This window comes from Oncorhynchus gorbuscha, linkage group LG15 (genome assembly GCF_021184085.1).
Source record: "Oncorhynchus gorbuscha isolate QuinsamMale2020 ecotype Even-year linkage group LG15, OgorEven_v1.0, whole genome shotgun sequence".
In the NCBI taxonomy this organism is placed as follows: domain Eukaryota; kingdom Metazoa; phylum Chordata; class Actinopteri; order Salmoniformes; family Salmonidae; genus Oncorhynchus; species Oncorhynchus gorbuscha.
In genome coordinates this window covers 67,057,415-67,063,906 of record NC_060187.1, presented here as the reverse complement: position 1 = coordinate 67,063,906, position 6,492 = coordinate 67,057,415, and the positions used below count along the sequence as shown (strand labels likewise).

The window sequence follows — 6,492 nt, the reverse complement described above, 5'->3', positions numbered from 1 at the left end:
GAGCCTGCTTTTTCTAGTCTCTCTTTTCTTGCCCTCCCGGTTTTGACTCTTGCCTGTCCTGACTCTGAGCCTGCCTGCCTAACCACCCTGCCTTACCCTGAGCCTGCCTGCCGTCTGGTACCGTTGCCTGACCTCTGGTTTTCTGACCCATACCTGTCTTGCCTGCCCCTGTTGGAACATTAAACTATTGTTTATTTGACGTGGTCTGCATCTGGGTCTTCCCTTCATACTCGATATATACAGTACATCTCCTTTAAATGTTGGTGTTTGGTTGCATTGTCAACCAAACTGAATTTAATATCACTTTTGTAATACAGTAAAATAGCCTTAGCCTAAAGTTATCTTCCAAACTAATGTAACATTCCACCTTAAAATTAGTAATACGTCCATTCGCACGTTGATGTTACTGTAACTATACATTTCTTCTTATGTAATCACATAAAGCATGCATGTTCAAGATAGTATGCGTAGGATGTTGCAGGTCTTTGGAGATCGTCACAATCTGCACAGAATCTCAAATGGCATTAATGTAATCTCAACTGCAATACAGGTTTGATTTTGCTATTAGATGAATTAAACACAGTGATAACACATTTAACAAAATATCTGATACTGTATTCCCATTTGAACTTTGCTGTGCTTTAAGATGGTTGAAAGTGCAGTGATCGACATTTGGGTGACAATTAAACCAAAAATCATTGTTTTTCCATTGGCATTTGGTTGTGCTTTTAGATGGTTGAAAGCATAGTGATAACACACTGGCAATTCAACTAACTTTTGACTTTCTTTTTGACAGTGGTGGAAATACTTGATTAAAAGTGTTATACCTTCATATAAAGTTACTCAAGTAAAAGTGAAAGTCACCCAGTAAAATACTACTTGGGTAAAAGTCTAAAAGTATTTGGTATGCCTTTGTGTTTAGTGAGTCCACCAAACCAGAGGCAGTAGGGATGACCATGTGTTCTCTTGATAAGTATATGAATTTCACAATTTTCCTGTCTTGCTAAGCATTCAAAATGTAATGAGTTCTTTGGGTTGCCAGGGAAAATGTATGGAGTAAAAAGTACAATATTTTGTAAAAGTTGTCAAAAATATAAATAGTAAAGTACAGATACCCCAAAAAACTACTTAAGTAGTACTTGAAAATATTTTTACTGAGGAACTTTATACCACTGCTTTTTGAGTGGGTGAATATACGTTGTAATCTAATTGATGTCTCAATGTCTCAACCAAATATTATCCACGTTGAAATGATGTGGTGTACCCAGTGGGTACGCTTCTCTCTGAGTTGGTTGGTGGACTGTGGTCTTATTTTACATTAATAATCACTTATACTATCAAGAGCAACGTAGAATATCTGACGACAGATACAAACTTTGATGTGTATATGATAATAATGTATGTAATCACGATAATGACATACATGTTTTACTTTGTCATTCATATAAACCTTGTCTTTTCCAACCCAGGATGTCTGGCAACCTGTCCCTCCTGAGGCCTCCCTTAGTGGGTACCACCGGGTCAATGCAACCCACCCTCTCAAACATGTCCCAGTTTCCACCTCTGGTTGACTGGGAGGCGCCCACCTTCACCCGAGCTGCCCAATTCCGTGTCGGCGCCACCTTAATCCTCTTCCTATTTGCTGCCTGCAGCAACCTTGCGTTATTGATCAGTGTGTGCCGGGGGCGTGGCCGGCGCCTGGCTTCTCACTTGCGACCCCTCATCATGAGCCTGGCCGCCGCCGACCTGATGATGACCTTTGTGGTGATGCCACTGGATGCCATTTGGAACATCACGGTGCAGTGGTATGGCGGAGACGTCATGTGTAAGATGCTGTGCTTCCTCAAGCTGTTTGCCATGCACTCGTCAGCCTTCATCCTGGTGGTGGTCAGTCTGGACAGGCACCACGCCATCCTGCACCCGCTGGACTCACTCAACTCCCACCACAGGAACAAGAGGATGCTGGGTCTGGCCTGGGGCCTCAGCGTGCTTCTGGCCTTACCACAGGTGAGTTAAAACCCTGGTAGCCTTGTTTACTATAAATAGTGTGGCACTCCAAGAAATTCAAGGTAAATTCCTTAAAATGAAAGTAATTTAGTTAATTCCAGGTATGTTGTTGAGATGACGTGTTCATGCCAAGTGCAGCTCTAGCTGTGGGTTAGTCAAAGCACTTAGAAGTGTGTATTTACATTTTAGTAATTTAGCAGATGCTTTTATCCAAAGGTACTTAGAGTAAGTGCTTTCATCTTAAGATAGCTAGGTGGGGGCCTCCCAAGTGGTGCAGTGGTCTAAGGCACTGCATCGCCTTGTTGCGGCATGACTACAGCCTGGGGTTTGATCACCGGCCATGACCGGGAGTCCCATAGGGCATCGTCCGGGTTAGGGGAGGGTTTGGCCGGGGGGGGTTTACTTTGTTCATCGCGCTCTAGTGACTCCTTGTGGCGGACCGGGTGCCTGCAGGCTGACCTCGGTCGTCAGTTGAACAGTGTTCCCTCTGACATATTGGAGCAGTTGGCTTCCGAGTTGAGCAGGCAGATGTTAAGAAGCACGGTTTGGCGGGTCATGTTTCGGAGGATGCGTGACTCTACTTTCGCCTCTCCCGAGCCCGGCAGCGATGAGACATGATCTTAATCACAAAGTTGAGGAGAAAAAGGGGGTGACAAAATGACATGAATAAATAAATAGATATCTAGGTGAGATAACCACATATCACAGTTGTCGTAAGTACATTTTGCCTCAATACAGAAGTTTGTTAAGATATTCTTTGAAGAGGTAGGGTTTGTTGTTTTTGGAAGATGGGCAGAGACTCTGCTGTCCTAGCTTCAGGGGGAATCTTGTTCCACAATTGGGGTGCCAGGACAGAGAGGAGCCTTGACTGGGCTGAGAGGGAGTGTACAAATAATCAATCAGTTTGCACAGATGTTTCAAGTGCCAGTTAACACTCTCGACCCAGTGGCTGATGCACTGTGGTGAATGATGACAGGTGAAAGGATGGCTGAGGTCACCATTTGTGACAGATACTGAATTAATCTGGTCAAGGTCAAGCCTACATCTAATACACACACACATACACACACAGTGACAAACGAGGTGCCATTACCTACGATTCTGTTCCTGCATGGTGTGCTGTACTCAACTTTCATCTCATCCAGAAATTGAAACCGCTTCGCCTACTGTGCACACATACTGATGGACCTAGATGGCGATTTAATGAATATAGGCTGAGGATCTCCCTGGCTCTTTGGCAATGTGTTCCTTGAATCAAAAACACAGTCCTGTCCGCCGTGTCATTGAAAAATGCTTTCCTGAAAACCCCTTGACAAAAGCAGTGCATTAAGGATTGTGTGAAAGTGATAGTTAATGGTGCACTGGTCTGTGAGGACAGCCGATGTAGAGGGAAATGTGGATGGATGCATTCATTGATTCGCTTTGACAGGGAAATTAAATATTTCCTCTGAACTTGACAGAGTGGTTTATGTCTTGTAATATATTATTATTATAAAAAAGAAACTGCCCCACAGTGTGATCTTGAATTTGTTTTTGGCTACAACCAATTCAAGCTCACAATGCGGGGCATCTTTTTTTCCCCTGTAGAAAATATATTACAAGTCATCTGATTTCGAATGTAGCCTAAGGAAATAGAAAATGTACAGTACATAACTTACCGTAGTTTGGATTGTTCTTGGGTATATTCTTGCACAGTATGTAAAATGGTTTCAAAGAGTAATGGCATACTACTGCACCACAACTTCAAAGTAGTCCAGGCTTTTCTACATTGTTTGGATGGCCTACTTCAAGCTGCAGGAGAGTGACTGTTTGCTTGAAGGGGGTAGAGTGTCAGGGTGTGGAACGGGAGATTCAAAGGGGGAGAAACAGCATGCGTCCCTCATGAGGATATATTTATGTATCTGAGTAGACAAATAAGCCTAATTTGCTGCCTGAGTGGCTCCGGGGCTGCTGGGAGTTTTATCAGTGCACCTGCTGGTAGGCGAGTGATTCACCACAGTGCATGAGCATCTTGAACGTCTTGCCTCAGGCTCTTCCCCTGTAATTTAATTCCCAGGGCTGCAGAGTGCAGAGGGGCATAACAGGATTTACGTATCAGTGCCACACCGTCTGAGATCCCATGTAATCACCGCCCCTATGCAGCAGAGGGGCACAACAGGATTTTACGTATCAGTGCCACACCGTCTGAGATCCCACGTAATCACCGCCCCTATGCAGCACTGGGCAAGGACAAGGGGGTAGATAGACAGATAGGGATATGCCTTCTGGAGTCTTCCTGGAAATGAGGAGGCATTTCAGCGAGAAATCTTTAAATTCCTGGCATGCTGATATTAGTTAGTTAATTGTGCCCCCCAGAGTGTGAAATGTGATTATATTCCTGAGAATTAGAAATGTGCAACATCAGCAGAGGGAGGAGGGAGATGTTGTAAAAGCAAGTATTTAAACACTGAAAACAATCTAACATTTTATTAATACATTGGGGATTGGAAAACAAGTAAAATTGCATTGTTGCAAAAGGCTAACAACTCAGATTGGATACAACTGAAAGTATAAAATCTTAAATCAATTCAGTATTTATATATGTCTGTCATGGTGATTTATGTCCACAAATCATTTTGAAAGCCAATGCAGAATATGGATCCACCTTGAAAGCTATTGTGATGCTACTGACCACTGCATTCATTAATCAGAAAATACTGCAGACATGACTCAGCCACTGCATTTTCTCATTAAACCACCCATTTCTGGCCAGTGCGCCAGCACATAATAGCAGCCAAGACCTCAACTGAGTTTTATACTTTGAAGGTAGATTAAATGATCCTCAACACAACCTAAAGTAGTACTGTAGTAGCCCAGTGTATACCTGTGTGAAAGGTACTTCTGTATTTACAGTAGGTGGATTGTCATACATCTTAGATGTTGTTGTTACTCAGTGACTTCTTGTTCCCCAGCTGTTCATCTTCCGGGCCATCAAGGCAGAGGGCGCAGACTTCACCCAGTGTGTGACCCATGGCAGCTTCAAAGAGCGATGGCAGGAGACGGTCTACAACATGTTCTACTTCGTCACTCTCTACGTGTTCCCCCTGCTGGTCATGAGCTTCTGCTACACACACATCCTCATTGAGATCAATCAGCAACTCCACAGGAACAAAGGTACAAGCTAGCTATTCCAATCTGGCAACCAAAATAATTGCATGTCCAAAATGGCAACCGCAGAAGGCCTATATGCTGTTCCAACATGAATTATACATTGACAATGTTTAGGCGAGATATAATAGATACATTAGCTTTAGGAAGCTACTAACCAGTGCCATACATTTCCAGCTGGCGAGTCCTGCCTGAGACGCAGTGGCACAGACATGATCCCCAAAGCACGAATGAAGACTCTAAAGATGACCATCATCATTGTGATGTCCTTCGTGGTCTGCTGGACGCCCTACTACCTCCTGGGTATCTGGTACTGGTTCCAGCCGGAGATGCTGCAGGTCACGCCTGAATACATCCACCATGCCTTGTTTGTCTTCGGCAACCTGAACACATGTTTTGACCCGGTCATCTATGGCTTCTACACGCCCTCGTTCCGGGCGGACCTGGCCATGTGCTGGTGCTATAGAAGAAGGGACATTAATATGTCGCCCAGGTCTCTGGACCGCCTGTCCACCCACCAGGGCCCCCACAGTGGAGAGCAGGACTCTGACGCCCCCGGTGTGGAACAGACCAAAGAGACTGGAGGTGACGGTAGATGACTGGCGCTGACAGTAAGTACATTTGTAAGGTTGGAGAGCTGAGGGAGAGCAGACCTGGAAATGAGCGGTACTAAGGAGTATGTAGACCGATCTACTTATTCTGTGAGGTGAAGACAGTGACAGGCTAAACAGCACCACCAAAAATGTCTCCCCTCTGATTGTACGCCCATCTTTGACATTTTGAGGACATTGTTAAAGCATGGGAAGTGGCACTTGAGTTAGGGGTCAAGCCCAACCTGAGATGGATAAAGAGATGGATAAAGAGACAAAACTATATTGGAAGTCAAGGGTTGAAGAGTTCAAATCCTTCAGGATTACTTTACCCAGAAAATACATGTTTTCTGGGCCTAATCTACAGCATTAAGCACAATGGCATATGTCAGGTCAGACGTAGACTTTGGAGCCACCCTGATCTTGTGAACTTACATGAATGGTTCGTTGTTTCCAAGAGGTCCAGAGGGAGGCAGAACAGAACCCACTGGGCTGCAACACGTTTCTGCCAACGTTGGATATCCAGTTATACAGCAACAGTTAAGCACATGCCATTCTATTTCAATTACTATCACATGGAAAGGCAAACTCATTTTAATGGCCGTTCCACAACTTTCTACGAACCATTAAAACCCTTGGCTGTCCCCTGATATATATATATATATATTCACCATGATGCTTACAGTATGTCACACTGCTCGCTGTCTGCCTACAGGTTGCTTTTCCATGCAACACTGTGTCTTTACAA

General features: G+C 44.3%; 1 pseudogene; it reads left to right on the top strand.

Moving 5' to 3' along the window:
- The first annotated feature begins 1,387 nt into the window (after positions 1 to 1,387).
- On the top strand, positions 1,388 to 5,753 carry LOC123996888 (annotated as a pseudogene).
- Positions 5,754 to 6,492: the final 739 nt, after the last annotated feature.